This window comes from Equus caballus, chromosome 1, assembly GCF_041296265.1.
Source record: "Equus caballus isolate H_3958 breed thoroughbred chromosome 1, TB-T2T, whole genome shotgun sequence".
Lineage (NCBI taxonomy): Eukaryota > Metazoa > Chordata > Mammalia > Perissodactyla > Equidae > Equus > Equus caballus.
The window spans coordinates 141,731,155-141,758,720 of NC_091684.1; the positions used below are offsets into that span (position 1 = coordinate 141,731,155).

At 45.6% G+C, this 27,566-nt stretch overlaps 2 long non-coding RNA genes across 2 annotated transcripts; both read left to right on the forward strand.

Annotated features, from left to right (window-relative positions):
- The first annotated feature begins 494 nt into the window (after nt 1-494).
- LOC102148957 (uncharacterized) lies at nt 495-6,974 on the forward strand. Its single transcript, XR_001379102.3, has 4 exons — nt 495-783; nt 4,520-4,832; nt 5,640-5,690; nt 6,275-6,974. It is a non-coding gene; the product is annotated as an uncharacterized lncRNA (long non-coding RNA).
- Nucleotides 6,975-11,438: 4,464 nt separating this feature from the next.
- Nucleotides 11,439-25,626, forward strand: LOC138917654 (uncharacterized). The gene is made up of 2 exons (XR_011425960.1): nt 11,439-11,584; nt 23,933-25,626. It is a non-coding gene; the product is annotated as an uncharacterized lncRNA (long non-coding RNA).
- The last annotated feature ends 1,940 nt before the right edge of the window (nt 25,627-27,566 follow it).

Here is a 27,566-nt window from a genome sequence, read left to right on the forward strand (position 1 = left end):
ATAGTAAATATCAATAAATATAACCCACATAAAAATAGAGCTCTTTGGGATGGGATCTTTAATTTTTAAGAGCATAAAAGAGTCCTGAGATCGAAAAGTTTGCAAACCACTGCACTAGGGTACATACCATACCTAGGGGGGGACTGCTGAGTTGTCGGGGAGAGGCGCACATCCATCTTTAAATGGTAAATCTCATGACCACTGACGATTAAATTCAGCTTGATATTATTTACAAAGAACCCCACCCCAAAAAACCCAGAACAATCAAAGTATATATAGCTCAGAAATGCATACATATTTGCTAAAACTGAAAACAAAATATTGAAGGCATCGTTAAGCTCAGAATATAGGATAGTGGTGACTTTTTGTGAGGAGGCAGGGGCATAGATGGGAGGCGATGGAACGGATGCGTTCCTAGGTAGAGTGTTTATAATTGTGCTTTATAACTTACGGATATGTTGCATGTTTCTTTTTTTTTTTTTCCTTTTTTTTAGGAAGATTAGCCCTGAGCTAACATCCACGCCCATCTTCCTCTACTTTATACGTGGGATGCCTGCCACAGCATGGCTTGCCAAGTGGTGCCATGTCCGCACCTGGGATCCGAACCAGTGAACCCCGGGCTGCCGAAACAGAACGTGCCAACTTAACCGCTGCACCAGCGGGCTGGCCCCTGCATGTTTTTTTTTATTTTTATATGTACTAAGTATTACGTAAATTTTTTATCTACTAAGAATAAGAAAGAAATAGTTTCTTCCCTCCAGGAGCTCCCAGTCTGCTGCTGAGGTCTGAATGGAAATCACATTCTTCTTCCCTCTGGGTTTCAACCAATTGAGAAATTGGCTCAGGGCTAAAAGTATTGGCTTTATTGTTGGCAAAGCTGGATTTGAGAAAGTGGAGGCCAAATGATTTTCTCCTCCTTCCTCACCTGATCCAGGGGGTCATGTGCAAACTGGAGGTCCCCTGCTGACCTCTCCCCAAGAGGCAGGGCCTACCTGGTGGAGGAGGAGGCAGGAGAGAAACCCCTGAAGGAAAAGGAGGGGGCTGTCCTTCCTGGGGAGTGGAGTGGAAGTCCTCTGGAGGAGGCACACCCAACTACAGGGATGCAGAGCAGGAGGTGACAGCAGCAAGTGAGCCGTGCCAGGCAGAGTTATTTGCAGCTAACAGTGTGATGGAAGGCTTCCTGGTGTAGGCCACAAACATTTTGCCTCTCTGTGAAAGGTGGTGGGATCTAGGCCAGTCGGGGGGACATAGTGAGTTTTAACACAGAGGCTGAAGTGGTGAGACCCGTCAGGGGGCTGAGGTCTGAGTTGGGGCTTCTCTGAGCCCCATAGGACAGAACTGGCCCTTCTTTGAGTGCAGGGTGTGTCACCTGAAAGCAAGCACAAAAGAGGGGTCACCAGGCTGGGCGAGTGAGGCAGGCTCAGGGGAGGGGCGTGTGTGAGGGAGTGGAGCTGTCTAGGAGCCTGGAAAGCCCCCTCTCCGTCTCCTCCCCAGCTGTGGGAGACTCCTTCCAGCTGCTGATTCCTGGGCAGGCACAGGGAGACCCAAGGGGCATGGGGATTCTGCCCTAAAGCAGGGTCCCTCCCTCACCCTCCAGGGGGCAGGTGACCTGGGCTTGTGACCTGTGGCCTGCCAGGTGCTTGACTTTGGGCAGGGAGCAAGAGCAGTCACATTCAATGAAAACCTACCTCCTATGGGGCAGGGTGTTGCTTTCTATGTATCATGTCCTTTAATTATATTTCATCCTTGTGACAACTCTCTGAGGTAGGCAGTAATATCTCCCATTCACAGATGAGGAGTCTGAGGGTCAGGGAGGGTAGAGGACGGCTCCTGTGATGTTAGAACCCAGTTCTACCTGCCTCTAAAGGTGATGTCCTTTCCGTTATACTATTTAACCCTTCTGGGACTCAGTTTCCCTTCTGTAAAATGGGAATAACATCTATGTCCCAGATTTGTCATGAAAACAACTTGCAAAACCTAGCACAGTGGTTGACTTTCCTCCTTCCCTTCCCTCCAGGTCCCAGGGTCAGGCTGCACGCTGAGGTGGCCCATGTGCACCTCTCTGGGTTTGGCTGTTTTCACCTACTTTCAGGGCAAGGACCTATCCAGAGAGGGCAGGACCATGAGTTACACAGCTCGTTTCACATCATTAATTCTCTCACGTTTCTGATAGTTGCATTTTTTTCTTCACTGACGGTGGGAGGAGGCCACCTCCTCCTCTTTCTCCCTCCCGGGGCTCCCTCTCCTATTTACGCTCATTCACACCCAAGCTGAGCTCGCACTCTTGACTTGATTCAAAGCCAGTCGTTTACCACAGGTAGTGACTGTGAGAAACCAGACCCGACCCACAGAGCAATGAGCCAAGAAGAGAAACCCTCCAAACCCCCAGAATGGGTCCTAATGCTGTGCCCACGTCTTCTCAGGTGCTGTGGCTTCGGCTGGGCTACATATAACGGGCCAGTGGCCCTTATTCGCAAGGCTAGTTTATAGCCTAGCAGTTCAATTCGGTTTGATTCTATTTCACTAGACTTAATTCCTTTAACAGTTAAGGGCCATGTGCTGGGCAAGGCTAGTGTGTTTAGACTGCTGAAGCTCAGCTCCTGTGAGAACAACGTTGTTAGGGACAGAATTCTAGAAATGGGGTCTAATTCACAGATATTTTAACTGGGACAAGAGAGGATGAGAGGAAATGGGAGGCTATGTGAGTTTCATTATGACTGAGGAGTCTAGTTCTCTGCCCGTCAGGCTCAGACCTCTGAGCTTCACCAGGAAAAGAGAGAATTAACTCATGTCTCACCCAAACAGGCCATGCCACAGAGAGCTGCTCCTCCAGTGTAGTCTAGAAATGTGTGTGTACCGCCGTGGAGCTGGAAAGGAAAACCAAGGGGAAAAATGCGAATCAAGGGGGAAAAACAAACATAGTTAAAGCTGTTCCCTCCAGCATTCTCTCAACTGGAAATTTCCAGTTCTGACCTTCTGGTTAGTTTTTAGTACATTGAAAATACATGTTCATCTATTTTGAGTGAGCAATACTGATCACAAGACAGTACAAGAGAAGTGAAGGAGATCAAGGTTAGCTGGTAAAAATAAAATAAAATGAGTTAAGCTAGTAAATTGCCAGAGAAACTATACATATTAGCCAGAACTTATAAAGAGAGGCAAAACAAGATTAAAAAAACAAAACAAAACAAAAACCCGAAAAAGCAGAATTGAAGAATGTTTACATTCTCACAACCACAAACATGAAGTGAAGTGAGCTCAGAACTCAGTGGGAGTTTAGCGAAATAAGAGTTGAGGCTGAGGCGGAGGCTGCTCCGTGTTCCCTCCTGGTTGCCCTGGCGATGAAAGACATCTGCCTTATAGAAATGAAATCACATTGAGAAGAAACCCACAAGCGCAAGAGAGTTTCTGGGTTTATAGACTTGCTGTTTCTCCCTCCGACTTTGGGGAGTGTGTAGGAAACAGATGAGGTAGTTGGGTATGCCTCTGGCTGCCCCTTTTACTCATTGGTGCCACTGCCTGGTAGGAAACTTCAGGAACCCAGGACAGGGAAGTGTCAGAAGCTTAACCTCCTGGAGGCCGCCTGAGGGGCTGGGGTCAGAGACTTACACCAGCCTATCACTCAGGAGGGGTTAGAGAGAGGAGAGCCTGAGTCTACTCGTTAGCTAGCTAATTAATTCTTGAGCATGTCATGGCGATGTCACGGAGAAGACAAGGTGAGTGACATGAGATCTTGTCTCCAAGGTGAGGGGAGAGCAGATGCATATACACAATTAGTTGTGATATAAGCCCTGTTGAGGGAGATAAACAAAGCTCTACAGGAATTCTTTTACTCTTCCATATTCTTTTCCTTATTCAGGCTGTGTTTTTATAGAAAAAAAACCTTAGCAAATATGAAAATAAGCAGAAGGAAAAAATTAAAATCACTCCATATTACACCACCCAGAGAGAACTATCATTAACATTTTAGAATGTATCTTTTTAAACTTTTTTCTTATGCAAATATATGCATGAGTTCAAGACGTTTATGTGTTCTCTCTCTGTAGATATATATTTTTCTGAAACAGATTTATACTACAGGCATGTGCTACATAATGATGTTTCAGTCAATGATGGACTACATGTATGACAGTGGTCCCATCAGATTAGTACCTTTTATCCTAGGTGTGTAGGAGGCTATACCATCTAGGTTTGTGTAAGTACACTCTGTGATGTTCACACAACGACAAAATCGCCTAACGATGCATTTCTCATAATGTATTTGTGTCGTTGAGCAGCACGTGACAGTACATATAGGATTTTACCTTTTGGCATCTCACAATACACCATGAACATCTTTTCAACTAACACATATATATTGGCATCATTGTATTTAACATCTGCATTGCATCTATTACTTGACCTTAAAATAATTTAGCCAAACAAGGTGGAGAGATGGGGGTTCCTGTCCTTCCCCTCAAGTCAGTTGAGAAAGGCTCCAATGGAAACACTCAAAGAACTTGATACGTGTTTCTTACAGTTTTAGGCACCAGCGTTGGTGTCAAATCCTGCCTAAGAAATCTAAAGGGCCAATGCAGGCTGGCTGGCTGGCAGCTGATGGATGAGAGAGAGGAGACAGGCTGTGCTGGGATCGGCCTCCAGGCCCAGGATGGCCAGCTGAGGATGCACGAGCATTTCCTGTGGAACACACCCTGGAGAGAAACAAGTCGATTGGTGATTACATCAACATAAAGGTCACAGCAATAAAGGAGCTCCAACTTTGATGCTAATGAGGACCCATTGGGAGGCTGAGGAGGGAGCCTTGCTGTAGGAGATGAATCTGCTAATTGCGTGTAAGACAACTGGAGGGATGGGAGATAACAGGACAGGAAGTCATTTCACAGGCTGTTATCAAAGTCTGAAGGCAAATGTTCCATCCTTCCAGGGGAGTTAGAGGATCTGGGTTCAAGTGTGACCTCTACCATCAATGAACTTAAATCAGTCACTCCACTTTCCTGAGTTGCAATATCAATCCGTAACAAGGGCATGAAAACAACCCCAAGGGGTGATGAAAATGCTTTGGAACTTGCTAAAAGGTGGTGGTTGCACACCATTCTGAATGTACTAAATGCCACCGAATTATATGCATTATAATTGCTAATTCTATATTTTGTGAATTTCATCTCAATTAAAAACAAAACCAGGGGCTGGCCCCGTGGCCGAGTGGTTAAGTCTGCACGCTCCGCTTTGGCGGCCCGGGGTTTGGATCCTGGGTGCAGACATGGCACCACTTGTTAGGCCATGTTGAGGTGGCGTCCCACATGCCACATCTAGATGGACCCACAACTAAAATTTACAACTATGTACTGGGGGGAGTTGGGGAGAAAAAAGCAGGAAAAAACTAAAATAACTCCAAGGGTTGTTATGAGGATTAAGTGAGTCTTGTGGTTTTTGTTTTTATAGTGACCGTTAGATGGGCAAGCATGAAACTAGCTTTATTCCCATAATTGCATTAATCCTTCTTGGCTGGATCCCTCCATAGGCTTAGAGAAAGCAACTTATTTGGGTCCTTTAAGGTTTTCCAGGCTTATAGTTCCATCTGTTTATTAAAATCCCAGTCACTGTGCAGCTTATAATTTCAATCTCCTTCTTTCTCCTAGTCCTGCTGTTTCTGCACAGAGTGGGCCTGTTCCTGGCTGCACAGGGTCCAGGTAAGGAAGGAGTGGGATTGAGAGGAGACTGATCATGGCCTATTGATGACAGTAGGAGGTTGCATAACTAATTCGCAGTAACTTTCCTGGGGCTTCCCTTGCCTGAGTCACCATCTGCCTCCTGGCCTGTGGTGCTGCTGGGGGGCGGGAGGGCCAGGTTCTCCACCTGCTTCAGTCAGGGGTCCACTGAAGAGGTGGTCTCAATGGGATGCTGCATAAGGTTTTCTTGGGCAGATTCAGCCCAGCCCCACCGTAGAGGACCCCAGTGGGGCAGTGGTGTCTGTTTGGGGTGGATGACTGGTTGTTCTCCTATTTCAAAGCTCCTCTCAGTGCTAGCTCGGCACTGACCACTCAGGCAGCCTGAGGGCTCTCCCCTCCCTCTCCCGCCACTACCCCACTAATGTCTGTGCTTCCTCCTGAGAGTCCTTTCCCCTGTCCTCCCAGCTCTTGGTCCCCTAGCTGCACAGGGTGAAGCCATTCTGCTGAATTCCAATCCCTCACTTGCTTTCTCCCTTGCCATTAGTTGAGACACATTTAAATCTCCTCCCCCTCTGACTTCATGCTCAATTTTTCATTGTTTCCAGGCTAACATTTTCTTTCACTGACTCAAACGAGGACAGATGACGCTGATGGTTTATGGCTCCTCCCTCATTTGTCCCTGGGCTGTGAGGATCATTACATGATGGACTCTAGGAAAATAGTCATTGAGGAAAAATGGATGGCAGAGAGAAAAAAATAGATCTTCTTAAGCCAGCCGTTGTCAGCTGAAAGCACACCCACCAGCCCCTGAGAGGCTGGCCGGCCAGCGCTTTAGATAATCTGGCTTTTCTGGAGGGTGCTGTCACAGGAAGACAGAGGTAACAAAGTTAGGGCTTTTCAGAGTGGAGCGGAAGGGGCTAGGAGTCTGTCTCAAGCCTCCTTCCCCCGAGCTGAGGCTAAAAGTGCCTACGACACCAAAACCCACAGTAGAAGAAACGGCCATGTTCCCTCTGTAGCCTCCTCTTCCTCTTTTCTGCATGAAGAACTCCTAGCTATCCTTCCAAGCCCAACTCGATGCTATACTCACCCACCCCCTGAGGAGCAGTTGGGACTCCCTCTGTGCACTCCACAGGGTGTGCCAAGGATCCACGAGACGTCAGGTGTGGAAGGACAGAATGCTTAGCACGGCGCCCTTCCTCCCTCCCCTGCGGCAATGTCCCTGTGAGGGACCCTGGACATCATGTGTGTATGTGAACAGGTACTTTACGCTACAAAGCACCATATTAAAAATACTATTTATCTGGCTGGGTTTAGTTAGTTGCCTGTACCTACTCCTGAACTGTGAACTCTTTGATGACAAGGATGCTTTATTTAAAAAAAAACTGCAGCCTCCATCCCTGGCACAATGCTGGGTACAAAAGTAGGCACTGCCAGTCATGCTGGGCTGGGGAACCGCCTTTACACAGGCCCGCAGCCTGGCCAGGAAGGTGGCACCTGGCTCTGCAGAGCAGTGCAGTGGTCAGCTTTCCCGAGCTGAGGCCTCGGGCTGGCTGCTACATCTTCCTCCCAGAGGCCTGCGATGCTGTTTGCCTTTGTTTGCTCCCAGTAGCTCTTGCTACCCATTCTTCCAGACACCTGGCACCTCCCGCCTGCTCACCCAGCGCTTGACCCTGGCCTCTTTCCTCAGCCCCTCCTAAGACTTCCCTGGCAGCTTCTCAAACTGGACCTGTCATCGCTTCCCCAGCACTGACCACCGCAGGAGTGACTCAGGTTTTGTCTTATTAAGCCAGGCTTTGGGCTTCACGTGTGGCCCAAAGCTCAATAAATTTAGATCAGAGTTAGAGAGAACATCAATGTTGTGAACTGATGGGCCAGTGGCAGTGGAAAGAGCATGAGCTGACCTGGGGTCAGATCTTGGCTCAGCTACGCTTGCTAGCTGGGTGACCATGACCAGTTGCTGAACTTCTCAGAATCACACTTTTCTCATCTGTACATGGGGATTAAAACACACGTACACACCCCTGCTAACTCACAGGGTCACTGTGAAGAGTAAACGCCATGACACATATGAAGCCTCTGGCCTCCCACCTGACACATGGCAGATTTTCAGTAAGTAAGAGTTTCCTTCCTTTCCTCTTTTCCACTAAGAACTCTTCCAAGTCTAAAAGTCCATGAGCCTTTGAAACACATGTTCCCATGTTAAACAATAACTTGGGAAGGTGACCAAGCTGCTAGAAAGTTTATCTTCCCAGAGGAACAAGGATCTCAGGCGATGGAGACAATGCTGTGTCCCAGGTCACCCTGGAACAGGTTTCTTACTCCCCGTCCGAAGTCCCGCAGATCAGGAGAGGGTGTTGTCGGTGATGAGGGTTGGCAAACCACACTTGACAAAGTAAGGAAAGCTGGCTCAGTTCACAGAGAAGCAGCGAGTGAGGGAAAGCCCAGGGAGGCCTGGCATTGACCCGGGGCTCAGAGGGCGGGCAGGTGAGTCTGTGCACAGCCGGCAGCAAACGGCTCAGCCAGGAATCCTCTGCGCTCCGTCACGGGGAGGCTGCAGTCTCTACCACAGACTCCCATGAAAACAGAGCGGAAGAATGGAGGCCGCACATGCCCTGGACCTCTTCTTCAGGCAGGTGAAGTGGATAGATTTTGGAGGTGCCAACTGACCTGGAAGAGCAGCGGGGAGCCAGCAGAGTCAGCTTGCTGCTGTCCCTGAGAACAGCGGTGCTGAGAGAGGCGCCAGGACCAGCAGCACAGCCTCAGCTGGGTTTGTTACAATCAGGAACTTCTGAATCAGGAACGCTGGGGGCATGACCTAGCTGTCTGTACTCTAATAAGCTCTCCAGTGATTTTGATGCACGCTAAAGTTTGAGAACCACTGACTTAGCAGGAGCTTTTCTTCATTTACCTGAGATTTCCTTCCCATTTTGAAGTGGTGGGAGATGGCATGGGAGTGGAACGGTCATAATCTTAGAGACAAGAAGATCTGAGTTCAGATCCTGGCTCTGCTGCTAAGTGGTAGCGTGGCCTTGGACAAATCCGTCAACCTCTCTGCACCCTGATTCCCTCAAGTGTGAAACATCTGCCTTGCAGGATTAGGTGGTAGATTTAGAGAGAACGTATGGAAAGCATTCAGCAGGGCACCAGTCACGGAGTGGATGCCTATCATCATCATCATCATCATCATCATCGTCACCAGGACTACAAAGAACACCCCCGGATCTGCCCCCCCCCCCCTCCCCCCCCCCCCCCCCCCCCCCCCGCCCCGCCACCATGAGTAAGAACTGTAGATGCATCTAAGGAAACTCATCGGGCCACACAGGTATTATCTTGCTCCATGAGTGTTTAATATGCTGCTCAGAAGGCTACTTCATGACACTTGTCACCTGGCTACATCCTCATTAAGCTAGGAACAACTTAAAGATAAGAATTCCTTTCAAACATGATGAGAAGCAAATCCCTATCTAATTCGGATATACCAAGTAAAACTCCAAGCAGTAAAATTACTCTCATTATAGTATAACCTAGATGTTTTCCCATCCTCTCCACTTTCCCTTCCCCTTTTCCATAAGTCCCTTAAGCACACAGTAGCACCCGGCAAATATTTGTTGTGTTGAATGAATGGATTGGCTCAGTTTGATTTGAAAATGCCTAACTGTTCTGCAATAAAGGGAACTCAATTTGTGACCAGACCTTTAGCCTCCTGGGGTGGAAATGAGGCAGGACAGGCCACAGTACTCATGCTGGTAACCCATTGAAACCTTGGAAATCAGGCACTTAGGGGATGTTAAGAGACCAAGGTGGCTGGGACAGGGAATGGAAGAGGTTTTCTGAATTTAGCAAGGGCCTTTTACAATGAGATGGCTCGTGGCCCTCAATCCCTGGCTGTACACATGTCTGCTTCTGCTCCACCCCCTAAGTCTGCTGGGGACCGGCCGAGTCAGCTGTCCTGTGGCCTCTCCAAGGCAAAGCAAACTGGAATCAGAGCACCAAAATGGAATGCCAGTTTGCCTCCTGGGGGCATAAATGTAAATGTTGCCCTTCTAGTTCTGGCAGAAAGGAATTAATTCAAGCCCTCAGCATCTTCTTTCATCCCCAGATGGCCAGCCATCACCTGTGGGCCTCCCTGGCTCCTATCCTGCTCTTCTCCAGTCATGCTCCCCGTTATCTACAACATACATCTTATTATTCACTGCCTACTTCCTGCCTACAGGATAAAGTCCAAAGCCTTGCCAGGGCATTCAAGGTCCTTTGCAATTCGGCCCCAACCTACACGTCCAGCTTTACTGCCTACAGCCAGTGCATCGGCCATACCTAACTCCTGCCCACTAGCGCCCTGCTCTTTCATATTTCCCAGCCACTGACTGAAAGGCCCTTCCTCCTGTTTTCTGTCTGGAGGACTCTGACACCTCTTTCCAGACCCTTCTCAAATGCAGCTTTCTGTGAAATGGACCTGCCAGCACCCAGTGCCTTCCTGAATGCTTTCCTAAGTCTTTACTCAGCCTGGAATTCCCTTTTCCAACCCACAAATTCCTAGTCTCCTTCAGGACTTGGCTCTAGTGTTGCTTTCAATTTTTTTTTTTTGGAGGAAGATCAGCCCTGAGCTAACATCTGCTGCCAATCCTCCTCTTTTTGCTGAGGAAGACTGGCCCTGAGCTACCATCCATGCCCATCTTTCTCTATCTTATATGTGGGACGCCTGCCATGGCATGGCTTCCTGAACAGTGTCATGTCTGCACCCAGGATCTGAACTGGAGAACTCTGGGCTGCTGAATCAGAATGTGTGAACTTAACCACTGTGCCACTGGGCTGGCCCCGCTTTCAATTTTTTTTTTTTCTGCTTTTCCTCCCCCAATCCCCCCAGTACATAGTTGTATATTTTAGTTGTGGGTACTTCTAGTTGTGGCAGGTAGGACACTGCCTCAGCATGGCCTAATGAGCGGTGCCATGTCCGTGCCCAGGATCTGAAGCGGTGAAACTCTGGGCCGCTGAAGCAGAGCATGCAAGCTTAACCACTCGGCCACGGGGCCAGCCCCTGCCTTACATTTTAAAAAAAATGTTTATTGACGTAATTTTGGACTTAAACGGAAGGTGTAAGAATAGTACAAAGAATTCTTGTACATCTTTCACCCAGATTCTCTAAATATTAATGTTCTGCCACATTTTCCTTAAAATTCTCCCTATTTGGACATCTAATTTTTTCTGAGCTGTTTATGAGTTATTTGCAGACACTACGCCCATCCACTCCTTCGATGCATATGTTTTCTAAAACCAAGGACATTCTCTTTGGTAGTTACAGAACAATTATCAGGATTCAGAAATTAACTTTGATACTATTTATTATCTATTATATAGATCTTACTCAGATTTCACAAATTATCCCAATGAAGTCCTTTCTAGCAAAAAAAGTCCCAGATCATGCATTGCATTAAGTTGTTACATCTCTTTAGGATCCTTTAATCTAGAGTGGTTCCTTGGTCTTTTTTTTTCTTTTTTTGGTCTTTCAAATTGACATTTTTAAAGTGTCTAGGGCAGTTATTTTGTAGAAAGTACCTCATTGTAGGTTTGTTTAATGTTTCCTCATGATGGGTTCACGTTGTACAGATTTGGCTGGAGTATCCCAGAGGTGATGTTGTGTTCATCTTGGTGTATCATATCAGGAGGTATATAATGTCACTTTATCCCATTTCTGGTGATGTTAACATTGGTCAATTGGTTGATTTGTCAACATGTCTGACTCCTCCCCTGATCCATGAGGCCCTTCTCAAGGTCAAGGAGGGACTCAGCCTGATTCATCCTTGTGTCCTGGTACCTGAGGATGTGGAGATGCAGGGAGGTGAGGAACAAACACCAGCTGAGCCCTTCTGTGTGCCCGGCTCTGTGGCTGCGTCTCATCTAAGCCTCACAGCAACCCTGTAAGTTAGAGGATGTTGTGCTCATTTTACAGGTGTGCTCCGCGAAGATGAGTAATTTGCCTAAGGGCACTTGACTGGTAAGTAGCAGATCCAGATTCAGATCCAGGTCTGTCTGCCGCTTCCCATAACACTAATGTGCTGGAGACAATAGACAGTCAACAACGTTCATTGCTTTGAATGGATGTTTAAAAAAAAATTTAAACAGAAAAATCTAACACCAAGACCATCAAAAAACAACACTCTCCTTCATCAATGAGGATACTTTTTATTCATTTATCCCTTCAACAAATATTTATGGTGGGTCTACCACGTACTAGGCAGTAATATAGGTAATAGGGATATAGTAGTGAGCAAATAGCTTATGTTCTAGTGGGACTGTGCAAATACCAGAAAATCCAACTAAAGTGGCTTGAACGATAATAAGATAGCTAGTGGCAGAGCAGCTCTAGGGTCAATTAATTTAGTGGCTCAAATGTCATGGCTAAGATTTGTGTTCTCTGAAATTCTCTTAGCTTTCCCTTTGGAGATGCAAATGTTTGCCTTAGTTTTAAGCAAGATATCCTTAAAGGAAACAAAGGAGACATTCCTGTCATGGTCCCTGTAAATGGGAAAAGAAAGTCTTGCTAGAATCTTCTCAGCTGACTTGTCTTCCACCTCATTGGCCAGAACTATGTCACCAGTTCATGCCTAAATCCACACCTGGCAAGAGGAACGGGCTGCCAAGGCTGGCTTGGGCAATCTCACTTCATGCCCCCACCACCCAGACTACTGCCAGACCCAACCTTCCCCAAAGCACTTGGTTGTCAGAAGAGTAGGTGGAGCATGAACAAAATGGCATTTTTCTTTCTTTCTTCTTCTCCCCCAAACCCCCCAGTACACAGTTGTATATTCTAGTTGTAGGTCCTCCTGGTTGTGCCATGTGGGACGCCGCCTCAGCATGGCCTGATGAGTGGTGCCATGTCTGCGCCCAGGATCCAAACCAGAGGAACCCTGGGCCGCTGAAGCAGAGTATGCGGACTTCACCACTCGGCCACGGGGCCAGTCCCACAATTTTCTTTCAACAAGGCAAGAGGGGGAAAGGCTGTCGAGTAGGAAACTTACAATATTTGTCAAATCTCCCATTCACTAATTTATCAAATATTTACAGAATCTATGGCTTCTTAGAAACTCTTGTTTATACAAATACAAATTTGCTTCATTGCTATTCCTTATGTTCATTATATCAAGTTCTACTTTTTTTGCTTACTAAGTCATTTGTCTCTCTCTTTAGCTATCCCAGTATCTCTTGTCTCATTCTTTTTTTTTTTTTTTTTTTTTTTTTTAAAGATTTTATTTTTTCCTTTTTCTCCCCAAAGCCCCTCCAGTACACAGTTGTATATTCTTCGTTGTGGGTCCTTCTAGTTGTGGTATGTGGGACGCTGCCTCAGCGTGGTTTGATGAGCAGTGCCATGTCCGCGCCCAGGATTCGAACCAACGAAACACTGGACCGCCTGCAGCGGAGCGCGCGAACTTAACCACTCGGCCACGGGGCCAGCCCCTCTCTTGTCTCATTCTAAAATAAGTTCTCATTTTCATGAGTGTGTAGAATCTTAGCCAGGGAGGTTTAAAAAATATTTAATAACTAATTCTAGGATGTGCACTGACCGCTGCACAAGGTAGGGTCCTGGAGGGTCCTGCTGGGCCAGGCATTCACCATTTAGTTTCTGGATGGGGAGATCCAGGAGGATCCTAGTGGAGGGGCCAGGGGGGCTGGGGGGACACTCAGGCCCTACTGTTTACCAACTGGTATGAAGGTGTTTATTTCGATATTTTTAAAAATTTATTTTTTATTGCAGTGTAATTGACATATAACATTATATTAGTTTCAAGTGTACAACATAATGATTCGATATTTGGATACATTGTGAAATGATCACCACAGTAAGTCTAGTTAACATCCATCACAATACATAGTTACAAATGTTTTTTCTTGTGATGAGAACTTTTAAGATCTACTCTCGTAACAATTTTCAAACATGCAATACAGCCTTACAAACTGTAGGCACCATGCTGCGCGTTACACCCCCATGATTTGTTTTATAACTGGAAGTTTGCATCTTTTGCCCTCCTTCACCAATTTCTCCCACCCCTGACCTCTGATAACTACCAATCTGTTCTCTGTATCTATGAGATTGGTTTTTTTGTTTTTTAAGAGTCCACATATAAGTGAGATCATATGGTATTTGTCTTTCTCTATCTGACTTATTTTACTTAGCATAATGCCCTCAAGGTCCATCCATGTTGTCGCAAATGGCGAGATTTCATTCTTTCTTATGTCTGAATAATATATATATCACATTTTCTTTATCCATTCACGCATTGGTGCACGCAGGTTTTATTTCTGTATCTTGGCTGTTGTAAATAATACTGCAGTGAACATGGGGTTGCAGATATCTTTTTGAGTTAATATTTTTGTTTTGTTTGGATATATACCCAGAAATGGAATTGCTGGATCATATGGTAGTTATTTTTAATTTTTTGAGGAACCTCTACACTGTTTTACATAGTGGCCACACCAATTTACTTTTCCACCAAGAGTGCACAAGGCTTCCCCTTTCTCCACATCCTTGCCAACACTTGCTGTTTGTTGTCTTTTTTTGTGTGTGTATCTGAGGAAGATTGACTCTGACCTCACGTCTGTTCCCAATCTTCCTCTTTTTGCTTGAGGATGATGGTCACTGAGCTAACATCTGTGCCAGTCTTCCTCTATTTTTTGTGGGATGCCACCACAGTGTGGCTTGACGAGTGGTGCTATGTCTGTGCCCAGAATCCAAACCTGCAAACGCTGGACCACCCAAGTGGAGTGCGTGAACTTAACTACTATGCCATTGGGCTGGCCCCTTGTTGTCTTTTTGATAATAGCCATTCTAACAGGTGTGAAGTGATATCTCATTGTGGTTTTGATTTGCATTTCCCTGATGATTAGTGATGTTGAGCATCTTCTCATGTACCTGTTGGCTATTTGTATGTCTTCTTTGGAAAAATGCCTATTCAGATCGTCTGCCCATTTTTTTAATTGGGTTATTTGTTCTTTTGCTATTAAGTTGTATGAGTTCTTTACATATTTTGGATATTAACCCCTTATCAGATATAGGATTTGTAAATATTTTCTCCCATTCAGTAGGTTGCCTTTTCATTTTGTTGATGCTTTCCTTTGCTGTGCAGAAGTTTTTCTTTTTTTTTTTTTTTTTCTGAGGAAGATCAGCCCTGAGCTAACGTCTGCTGCCAATCCTCCTCTTTTTGCTGAGGAAGACTGGCCCTGAGCTACCATCCATGCCCATCTTCTTCTACTTTATATGTGGGATACCTACCACAGCATGGCGTGCCAAGCGGTGACACATCCACACCTGGGATCCGAACTGGCGAACCCTGGGCCGCTGAATTGGAACGTGAGCGCTTAACCGCTGCGCCACATGGCCAGCCCCTGTGAAGAATCTTTTTAGTGTGATATAGCCTCACTTGCTTATTTTTGCTATTGTTTTTGGTATTTCAATATTTTAGCAACCAATATGATAGCACCCGTGTGACAACCTGGACATCAGCTCTAATCCTCACAGTGACCATTTGCAGTGTCAGTGTGGTGACTCCAGCACAGTCTTCCCAGCTTCTGCCCCATGGCGGTGCATTGGGGCTGCCTCCAGTTTTAACTGCAATATTAACCTCAGTTCTAAGTGTCTCTATATGCACCTTTGTTTTATTTTTATATTTCATAATATGACATTTTATGTATTTATATTATATATGTATATTTGTAGATATATATTTCATATATTTATTTATTTCCTTGGGACATATTTCCCAAAGTGGTGTTTTAAGGTCAAAGGGTATAATTTGACCTGGCGATTTAAAAAGCACTTAACCAATGGTTTAGAAACCTCCTTGCTGACTTTTTCACCAACTCCTGTTGCTGGGGAGCTGGGAGGATGTGGTACAGTGGAAGGAGGGTGGGCATTGGAGTAAGGAGAGCTGGGCTCAGGTCTGGGCAGTGCTGCTCTACCAGGGGCTGGGGACCTGGCAGTCTCTTAGCCTCTCGAAGTCTGGTTTCCCCAACTGTAAAATGGAGGGGTGCCATCTCTCACAGTATTAGGCACAGTAAGCATCGATTGCCTCCACGTGATCCTGACCTTGGCCTGAGGCCCTGGCCACCTTTGTCGCACCTTCACCAGGCCTGCCTTTGAAATGGTTCTCAAAGTGTCCTGGAAAGTGCTGGTTCTGCACCATAAGGAAGTGTGTAGACTGCCACCTTCTGGTGTGAAGAGTTAATGTCCAAATAACATTGGGGATCAAGCTGCGCCCCCTTGTGTCCCTGTGAGGATCTGCCCCAGGGTGAGGCTGCAGGAGCAAGGGGAGGTTGTCCCGGTGCAGACTGGCCCTGGTGTCGGTGGTGGCTCTAAGGCGATGCCCTCCTCCTGCTAGTGAAACTCTGGGAGAGAGAAGTTGCTGGGATTTGAAAAGCTGCTTGTAAATGATAGTGTTTTGGGTTTTGGAGACTGTGAAGGTGCTGGTAGAGGCATCTTTGCAAAAGCAGGAGGTCTTTGTCAGTGTTTTCTTAAACCCTGCTTAGAGAGGCTGACAACAGTGGTCAGTCAGTCAACAGATAGTTACAGAGTGCCTACCATGTGCCAGACACGTGCTTTGGCAAACGTTGAACAAGATCAGCAGGGTTCCTGCCTTCCTTGTCTAGTGGGCAAGATTGGGGGTAAGATTAATTCTTTTTAAATTAATATATTTTCATTTAATTGAAGACAAATGGTATCTAAACAGAAAAATTTAAAACACAATATTTCACCTCCCAAACACTATAGCTACTTTTATGTCAATACCTTCCAGCCCTTATGCACCCATATGCACATTTTTACAGATCTATAATCATAATGCATGTTATCCTGAAGTTTGTTATATTTCACTCATAATAAACACTTCTCTATGTTGCTTCTTAATCTTCATAATTATTCTTATAACTATAGAAGAAGCCAGTGTATGGCTATGTCAAAATCTATGTAGCAATTCCCTTCAAGTTTAGACACAGATTCTCTTTTTCTTTTTTTGTTATAATAGATATTGCTGATGTTAACTTCTTCATGCAGATTTTTATTGCATTGCTTCTCAATGATCGTGAACATGGTTCATCCTATGCGTTGCCATATTGCTCCCCCAAAGAGTTATTACTAATTTTCAGTGCCACCAATATTATATCAGAGTCAATTTTGCTGCAACATCAGGTACATTGAATATTGTCACTTTTACACATTTTTGAGAATTAATGCTTTAAAATGGGGTCCCAGATTTGCTTTAATTTGCATTTCTTTGGATACAGGTTGGCAGGTTCTTTTTTGCACGTGTGCTGTTTATAATTGCTCTTGTGTGAAATGTGTGTTCATATTATGGTTAAAATTTTGAATGAGTCTCTTGTTTGACATCTTTCCTTAGTAGAGAGAAAAGCAATAGAAGATTGCGTTATTGCAGCCCAGGGTGGTGTCAGAATGGTACTTACTGCATTATTCATTGGGTTAATAACTCCTTCTGGAATCTTCCTAAGAAAGCTCAGCTGTTCCAGAATCTAAAGTGCAAGTCTCTTTTGCTGCCCAGAACTAGTAAGTGAGAAGAGTGATTCTGTAACACCCTTGGCCGTGCTTGGCTCAATAGTGGAAATGACATAATTTCCCACTGTTTAAGAAAAAGAGTTGGACACCAGCCTAGGTTACGATAATGCAAATGAAAATTATGCAGTTGGAGAATTAATTTGTTTCCTAGTGACTCTGAAGAATATAGAGTGTCCTTGAATATTTCAGCTGGAAGGGTCTTTCTGATATTGTCCAAACCCCTGTCCCAGAGAAGTGAAGTGACTTACCCAAACTCACACAGCAAACTAGAATCCCTAGCATCTTTCGTGTGTTCTGAATGTGAATGTAAATGAACCTGTGAGTCTCACCTTCCAGGCCCTGTCCCTACCCCCTGCACTGGGATTGTCCCCCTCCCGGCCTGGATGCTTTCCAGAACACAGCTCTGGGAACACTTTCTGTGTTGGGAGTTGGTTTCCTTTTCCTACATAGCCTCCAACAAGAACTCTGGGCCTATCATCTCTGGGAACTCACAGTACTGCATCATGTAGGGGTCTGAGCAGTAGCTAAAATACTTTTGCAAGAAAACAGTCCTTCTCCTGAAAGAAGACGACAAATGTTAGGAACTGGGCCGTGTGAGGGTGAGTGATTCTGACTCTGTCAGTAAGGCCTTTTGGTTTAATACCTCACTACGATTTTCAGGGCTGATTAGATGAAGAAGGGAACTAACATTTGAATAGCACATACTATGTAGTGGGCACTACTTCATTTAATTTCTTATAAACACCTATGGAATAACAGATTTGGAAATGGAGGCTCAGAGAGGTTAAGTAATTCATCAGCTCCCGCAGCTACGATGTCACTCTCTCACTGATCCTCAAATGGGGGCGGGGGGGGGACCTAGAATGGCAATTGGAATTACCTGGGAGCTTTTTCAAACTATTTATGTATGTTTCCCATTGAGAACAAGTGTACCTCACTGTGCCATCTGTAGTAGGGTGCCACTTTACGGATGATCTGTGCTGGACAAGTGTCAATAGACTGGTGACATATGGTAGGAGGTGGATAGGAGTCTGTGTAGAGGGGCTGGAACAAAGACAAGGAAAATAAACATCTGGAAAAATTCCTTAGGGAAGAAGAAATAGAAGAATCCTAAGGATTGGGACACAGGGGAATATAATTCAAGACAAGAGAAGAGAGAGGGTCTTGGTGGGTGGGAGGGTGCGAGGGACAGCCTGACCCACTCCCAGGAGGGATGTGGTAGGGGGCCGGCGGGGTGCAAGGGTAGGAGGGCCCCTTGTGGCAGAATCTCTGTCTCCCACTCTCAGAACAGAGAGGCAGTAGCTGTGCTAGGAGGAGCACTTCACAAGGAGTTCTAAGACTTAGTCCTGGCTGTGTGGCCTCAGGCAAGTCACATCACCTCTCTGTGACTTGGTTTCTTTCTCTTTAAAATAGGTGTAAAAATAACCTTCTCTGGCTACCTCTCAGGTGGGTTATGGGAACTGACTGAGCTAACTCTTATGGAAGTGTTTTATAAATTGTGGAACGCTATGCAAATGTCACAGAGGGACTGCTAGGTTCAGCAATGAGTTCTAATTCGTGATTATTCAGAATTTCAGCCCCTCTGTGCATTCTTGGCTGTGTTTTATAGACAAGGTAGCATATGAGGCCCATTGAAATTCTGCACATGAAAGCCTGGCACAGGGTAAGCCCCCGTGCTGGTGTCCCCACCCCTGACACTTAGCCCTGAGTTATTGTACCCTCAGCCCAACTAGGATGGATTTCAGTGACTTAGAAAATACCTTCTGATAGTGGTCTGACTGCCCTTTAAAAGACCCAGCTCTCACTCTTGAAAAAGAGTTTTTGGTGAAAAGTCCATTCCTACGAGAAATATATATAACCTGTAAGCACAATTTAAAGAATAATAATAAAAAAAAAAACACATCTAAGCTGAAGAAAAAATATCACCACTATCTGCAAAGCCTGTACTTATCCTTCCCTGATGCATTCCCTTCACTCCACTATCCTCGTTTTGTGTTCATCTTTCTCTTAGTTTTTAAAAACAGCTTTACCACATATGTATTATCCCTAAGCACTACATGATTTAGTTTTTCCTGTCTCTGAACTTTTGTAAAGGGCATCATATTATAAGTAATCTTTTATACCTTGCTTCTTGCATCTATGATCCCCCTGTGTTGACAGATGGAGCTGTAGTTCATTCATTTTCACTGCTGTATAGTATTCCTCTGTACTATAATTTACTTATCCATCCTACAGTGAATGGACTTTTGTGTCGTTTCCAGTTTGGGAATATTGTAAACAACACTTGTACATGTCTCCTGTTACACATGTGTAAGAGTTCATATATATCTAGAAGTGGAAGTGCTGGGTCATACAATATGTATGTCTTTAATTTTGTAAGATAAGGCCAAACTCTTCCAGATGGTTATACCAATTAACACTCTCACCAACAGTGTCTGAGAGTTCTCATTGTGCTACATCCCTGCTCCTGCTTGATGTTGTCTGTCTTTTAAATTTCTGCCAATGTGGTTGCTGTGGAATTGTGTCTCATTTTGGTTTTAATTTGCATTTCCCTTATAACTAAGGACGTTGAACATCTTTTCATGTGCTTGTGGCCCTTTTGTATTTCTTTATCTCTGAGATGCCTGTTTGTATCTTTTGCCCATTAAAAAAATTAAGCTGCCTACTCTTGTCTTAGTGATCTATAGTAGCTCTTTACAGATTCTGGACACTAGTCCTTTCCCCGTTTGTATTACTGTTATCTTCTCCCAGTCTCTGGCTTGTCTTCTCATTCTCTGTGTGATTTTTTTTTGATGAATAGAAGTATTTAATTTTAGTACAGTCAGCCTCCATCTTTTCCTTTCACTTTTGTTGTCTTGTTTAAGAAATTACTTTTTACCCGAGGTCAGAAAGATAATCTGTATTTTCTTCTGTAAATTTAAAAATTCCAAATGTCTTTCTTAGCACTGTTCTGTCTTCCGAGCTCCTAAATCTTTCCATAAAATGTTTCGGGAAGCCTGAGGTTATTTCTGTCCCAGTGGGTCTCCTCTCAGCACAGATGGCTTTGAGTTCTGACAAGTGCCAGAGAAAGACTCTTTCATGGAGAGCGCTGCTGGGCGCCACAGGCCCTGCTCAAAGGCCCCCTGTGTCCTATACTCTCCAATGGCCTCGGGCCCCTAGGAGGCGCCTTTGCACCAGACATGGAGCTCCCTGCAGCCTGCCCGCTCCGAGGGGAGCCCTGTGTCCACCTCCTGCCCGGGGCCTGCTTACCCCCCTGCAGGCTGCAGAGGCAGCACCTCCGCATCCGCCCGGGCCCTCCTGCCCTCACCCAGCCTCACCCTGAGCCTGAGCCGCTGGGGCCCAGGCCTCTCTTCTTGTTTTGAAGGAACCCCATGAAAGCTTCCTAGCCGGTCCTGCTTTCAAATCTGCCCTCCTGCCTCTTGCTCTGTCCACTTTCTTAGACGACTCCTGATTTTGTAGTGTCTTTTGGGGGACCCCGTCAGGGATGATTTTTTGTTGAGTCAGATACTGCTTTGCTTTAAGCCTACCCCAAACCACTGCAGCATGTAACTAAGGCTGCCCAAAGGATCAAAACACTCAGAGGGCCACAAAAGATATGAAATGCTTGCAGCATAGCGCCCCTTGCCCGTTGGCATATTCGATTTTGTCTTTTCTTTTCTTTCTTTTTTTTTTCTTTTAGGAAGATTACCCCTGAGCTAACATCTGCCGCCAATCCTCCCCCTTTTTTGCTGAGGAAGACTGGCCCTGAGCTAACATCCATGCCTGTCTGCCTCTACTTTATATGTGGGATGCTGCCATAGCATGGCTTGACAAGCAGTGCATAGGTCTGTACCCAGGATCGGAACTGGAGAACCCAGGGCTGCTGAAGCAGAACTTGTAAACTTAACCACTGTGCCACCAGGCCGGCCCCTTGTCCTGCCTTTTTATCTCCTCTAGTTAATAGCTGGCTTAATTGTTTCCTCTTACCTCAGTGTTCTTATCTGTAAGACCGAGTTAATAATCACTGTCTTACAGTTTTTGTGAGGATAAAATGAGATAACATAGGTAAGGCTCACTGTGCCTGGCACATGGTAGGAATCCACAAATGTTAGTTTCCCTTTGTCCTAGCTTGAGTTCCCCAGAGAGCAGAGCCTGTGACCAAGCTTGTCCACTAATGCTTTACTGGCTGGCTTCATCCCAAGGAAGCAAGAGTGAGGGGAAAAGGGAAGTCAGGTAGGGAGGGAGGAAGAGCAAATACTCGATGGCAGTACTGAGCTGGCCATCACCAGTTCTGGGGTCATGCAGGATTTCTCTGGAGAGGCCGTATGGAACCCCTGGAGGAACCGTGAGCACCTTTCCTGCCAGCACCTTCCACCTCCTATCTCTCATTAGCCAAAATTTGCCTGTGGGGTGTTGAGCCCCTTGCACTCCTGAACTGTTATCCGAGGCTTGCGGGTGGCCTCTGCGGCAGGCAAGGCCTCTGTGAGTCAGGTTGGCTCAGGTCTGGGCACCTCAGCTGCTGTGGCTCCTGCTGTGGTGGGCGGAATGGAAGTGTGCTGCCCTCTTGCCCTGTCCTTGGGGGAGGCTGAGACACTAGTAGCCTTAGGAGAGGGAGTGATGTGGTGGCTGCCAGGGCCTTATGAGCTCAGGAACAGTGTGAGTGACTGCCAGGCCACTCGGGCCAAGAAGCAGGGCGAGGGGCTGACGCCTGGGACAGAGAAGGCAGACAGGTCAAGTGGATCCATGGGGTACATAAACTGGATCTGGTACACCTTTCACTTTTCTCATGATTATGTGAGCTCTGCTTCCCAGGAGAGCTGGCAGTGAACACATCAGTATGGATGAGTTTTATCTCTATTCACTAGTTTATTCAACAGTGATTTGCCGAATAATGGTACAGAGATAAACGAGCATGTGTGGTTTCATGCACTATGCAAGTATTTTATTTGGGAAGGATGGGGTGTGAGTAGATTTTCTACTGCTCTGGATGCTGTGCAGAGTTGTGTTAGGGTTATTTTAGAGTTATAGGTTAGTTCAGGAGTCGGTGAAAAATTTCTATGAAGGGCCAGATAGTAAATATTTTAGGCTTTGCAGGCCTCAGGCATCTCTGTTGTGTATTCTTTGTTTGTTTGTTTATACCTCTTTAAAAATGTAAAAAACTTTTCTTAGGTTGTAGGCCATACAAAAACGGATTGAGGACCTGTGCATTAGTCTATGCTGCCTAAAAAACTCCCAATCTGAGTGTTTTAACACATTAAAGGTCTATTCTTGCTTACACCCCCATCCAAGGCAGGTCAGTGGCTCTCCTGAGTGACTGTCCTCTATGCAGTGACTCAGGGACCCAGGCCAACTCCATCTCACGAGGTAGCCATCTATGCCATCCTGGGTACTGTGAAAGAAGGAGAGGACTGTTTGCTTGCATGAGATCTTTTAAGGGCCACATCACTTCTGCGTACATTTTATTGGTTAGAACTCAAATGGACCCAACTTAGCAGTAACGGAGAGGAGGAAAAGTCATTTTCCTGGGTGTCTAGGAAGGGGCAACAGCATGGTAAAACTTAGCTTAGTCTATACCACAGAGTAAAGAAAAGTTTCGGACGTGCTCCTGTCTCAGAAGGCCTTAGGATGTGGCTGGGGAGAAAGATGAGCACGTGTGAAAGGTCGAATAACAAAGTGCAACTGTAAATGCTGTGTCAACAGTATTCTGATGATAGCAATAACTAAATAACAATCAAAAGGCTAGAAGAGTTCATAGGACCAAGAGAGCAGACTGAGCTGGAGTAGTTGGATAAAGTTTCATGGAGAAGGCAGGACTGAAATTAGGTTTTGAAGGATTGGCAAGATTTAGCCAGGGGCAGAGGAATAAGAACTATTCTCTAGGTGGAAGCAGCCAATAAACAAAGGGATCACCCTGGAGAAGGTGTGAAAGTCCAGAGTTAGCACGGGGAAACCCAGGCACTAACCAGTCCTAATGATTCCTGGCCAGGCGTGTCTCAGTGGTTGGGTTTGGAGGCGGTTCCTATGGAGGGACTGGGGTGGAGGTGAGACACTGAGGTGGTGGTGGGGTGCTCAGGACAGCAGTCAGAGGTGGCTTCCTAGCAATTTAACTGTCCTGCTGTAGAATGTTAGCCTTTTAACAACCGAGACGGCTCTATCAGTGCACGTAGGCTAAGCATCTGCCTTGCCTTCGAGACTTAACAGCAGCTAAGGATGGAGAGACAGGTTGGAATTAAATTGTGACGGGCTTTGAATGCAGGGTGTTTGGGATTTCCAAAACAAAGATGAACATCCTTTATTTTCAGTGACAAAGATTAGGGAACTCTCCCCCACCTGTAATAAATATCTATTAAAAAATAATGGTTAGACAATAGTGTATTTATATAATGGAATAGTCTGTAATCCTTAAAATTAAGTATCTAAAGACTCTTCAATGCCATGGAATAAGTGAAAAAATAGAAAACTGTGCATAGTAAGGAAAAGCATAAAGATATTCAGACTAGAAGAACAAACATCAAACTGTAAATTGTGGTTATTTTTAGATGATAGTATTATGCTTGATTTTTCTTTTCATCATTAAGTTTTTTCTGTGTTTTGACTTTTCCTATAATGAGCACTTATTACTTTTAAAACGACTAACATATAATAATTTTTTTTTTCAAAAGCAAACCTTAAACGTAGAGTTTGGCGTGGTGGTTGCCGTTGCTACTGTTTTCTTCTTTCTCTGCAGGTGAATTCCCTCCTCATTCGCAGTCTCCAGGAACTGGGCGCCCACATGACTCAGTTCACAGTGGCTGAGCACCATCCGTCCCTGTGGTATCACACTGCCTGCCACTCAGCACACGACTGGAAAACGCTGCTCACTTATCATTCCTGAAAGGTCCTCGGAGGCACCTGTAATTCCAGCAATTCTCTGAGTCTTCTGGGGTCCCCCAGTGAATATCTATGTGAGACAAGCACACGACCACCCTGAGCATGAGCTACAGAGGTGTGGGAATGCCAAAGACTGACACAGAACCACAGGCAGTGGGAGCACATTCAGACGTAACTTCTTTTTATTTTATTTTTTTTGAGAAAGATTAACCCTGAGCTAACTACTGCCAGTCCTCCTCTTTTTTGCTGAGGAAGCCTGGCCCTGAGCTAACATCCGTGCCCATCCTCCTCTACTTTATATGTGGGACGCCTACCACACCTACCACAGCATGGTGTGCCAAGTGGTGCCATGTCCGCACCCGGGATCCAAACCGGCGAACCCCGGGCCGCCGAGAAGCCGAATGTGCGAACTTAACCGCTGCGCCACCGGGCCGGTCCCATAACTTCTTATTTTATAGATGAGAAAACTGAGGCCAGAAAGAGGAAGGCTCTTGCCCAAGGTCACACAGTGAGTTAGTGGCAAGTAGGGCCTTGGGCCCAGGGCTCCAGGGTCCTGTGCGCTGTCGTCACCAGTCACAGACCCTTCAACAACTGGCTTTCCTGAGTTCTGGTCCAATTCTTTTTTTACCTTCTCTTCAGCAACTACACAGTCAGAAGTCGTTTGGGTTAAAGTTCACTGAATCACTTCTATTTCTTGTGTCTTCAGTTTTGTGGCTCCCTGGGTCTCTTTGACTAAATTCTGATCTTGTTTAAATCCAGTATGGTATCAAAGTGGTGGAGTTATTCTCTGAAGACAGTCTGGCTGGTCCTCAAAGAGTTAAACGTAGAGTTACCATAAGACCCAGCCCTTCCGCTCCTAGGCATATACCCAAGAGAATTGAAGGTGTGTGTCCACATAAAACCTGTACACCAATGTTTGTAGCAGCTTTATCCATAATAGCCCCAAAGTGGAAGCAATCTAAATGCTCATCAGCTGATGGATGGATAAACAAAATGGGCTGTATCTATGCAATGGGATGCTATCCGGCAATAAAAGGGAATGAAGTACTGATAGGTGCTGAAACATGGACTACCTTGAAAATGTCTGCTAAGTGAAAGAAGCCAGTCGCTAAAGGCCACATGTTGTAGGATTCCATTTATACAAAATATCCAGAATTGGCAAATCCAGAGAGACAGAGAGTAGATCATTGGTTTCCAGGGGCTTGGGTGGGGAGAATGGGAAGTGACTGCTAATAGATATGGGGTTTCTTTATTGGGTGACGAAAATGTTCTGGAATTAGATATTGGAGGAAAGTCACAACGAGAAGTGTTGTAATATAAAGACCTATGCTTAAAAGGTCCTAAAAGAGCATTTGTAAGCAGGTCTTCTACTCTGAAAGGTAGAAATGAAAGGTAGAATGGGTCCTGTCTTATAAAGTAGCTACTCAGATAGGAATTAGAATCCTAGCTCTTCCACTAACCAGATGCAAGACCTTAGTCCAGTTACCCACCCTTTATCAACCTCAGTTTCTTCATCTGTAAAATGGGATAATAAAGTCTGCCTTGCAAGTAGTTGCACGTACAGTGCCTCGCACTCATTTGGTTGCTTCTCGTTTCCCTTTCTCATCTCTTCGCTAATCTCAGGAGTTGCTCCTACAATATTGGGGGTACTTGCACCCCCTATCAGGTGCAAGAAGACCTCTTGACACGAGTACCTGGAAATTTTTCTGAGTGCTCCTCAAACTGTAACATACATAGGAATCATTTCATACCCACAGCTTTGCTCAAATTCTGTAGGTTAGTGACTAGGACAAGTCATCTCACACTAAAATGTACACAGAATCACTTGGGGGATCTTGTTAAAATGTAGACTCTGAGTCTCTGAGTCCCAGGTCTAGGGTAGAGCCTGAGATTTTGCATTTCTGAAAATCTGCCAGGTGATGCTGTTGTTCTGGTCCTCGAAAACACCTGCATAGCATGGTACTAAGTCACGGGAAATGTTAAGCTAGAGTGATTTATGGAACCTTTCTCAAGTAGCAAACTTTGAATATCTATGTAAGGTAGACAGAGATAAAATAAATTAATATGGGTTTCATAACTAAAATGCTTACAAAGATAGAGTCTGAAATACTATCAAAGATTTTTTTAAGGTCCTTTCAGGTATTCACAAAAATGTTTATAGCCTTCCAGGAGGGTCCAGAGTTGGCATATGAAATTCTAATTTGAACTACAAAAATTAATAGTTGTGTGGAGTGTCTACATTTTCCAAGCATGGCTTATGTCTAGTATTTCCTTTAATCTGTTTAGACCAAGTCTAGGAGGTAGGCAGAGCAGGTTCTCATTGTGTAGATGACAAAGTGCAGGCTCAGGCAGGTTGTGATCTGTGAGGGCCACTGGGATTGTCCCTGACCGAGCCCCAGCACATGGAACGCCACTCCTCCCTGCATCTGGGTCCCGTGCCCTTTGCTTATAATGACATGTCACAGGATTCTATGCAACTTCACATATTCCCTCTGGTCCTGGATCTACCAACAAGCCAGCTTAGGGGATAAGGAGGCAAGAGATAGACCCCTTAGCAAAGGGTATCCTCAGAGGTGTAAGATAATAGAGCTTGTGGGGCTTGCCCCGTGGCCGAGTGGTTAAGTTCGCACGCTCCACTGCAGGCGGCCCAGTGTTTCGTTGGTTCCAGTCCTGGGCGTGGACATGGCACTGCTCATCAAACCACGCTGAGGTAGCGTCCCGCATGCCACAACTAGAAGGACCCACAACGAAGAATATACAACTATGTACTGGGGGGCTTTGGGGAGAAAAAGGAAAAAATAAAATCTTAAAAAAAAAAAAAAGATAATAGAGCTCGTAATAGTTCCACCTTCTTCCCCTGGGTCCCGCTCCACAATTCAAGATTAAAAAATGTCAGAGTCTGGCCTACACTGAAACAGGCATGTTTGGGATACAAACACACATCTTGCTGTCTTCTTGCCCTCCTTGTTTATAGGACAACAGGAAGGCGGAAGGTCGCCAGGCTTCAGCACCTTCTCACCAGCCTCCCTTTTACACAGCATCCCATGGCCTATCTGATCTGGCCCCTGAAAACTCTCAGGCCTTTGGGTGGGGGTGGGGGTGGGGGTGGGAGTGGGAAGGCAACAACAATCTCTCTTCAGATTTGGACCTCATGCCCATTAATTCAATCAGGCATTCATGAGTCTAGGGGTGTGTGTGTGACTCTCAACCTTGAAGGTTTCAAAATATTGGCACCGGGTGCCCAGCCCCAGAGATCTGCAGTGGGCGCCAGGATTTTTAAAAGCTTCCCAGGCATTCTAATGGACAGCCAGGGTTGCAAACTGCTGGACTAAGGTCAAGGATTTGAATAGATCTCCCGACTGCACCCCACAGTCAGGTTACTTCTGTCCACTGTGTCCTGTGTAGCAAGACTTTGCCCACTCTGAGAAGGCGTGCGAATTCCGTTCCACACAAAGCGAGTCGTGTGTATGAAATGTGGGCTGGAAAGGAGG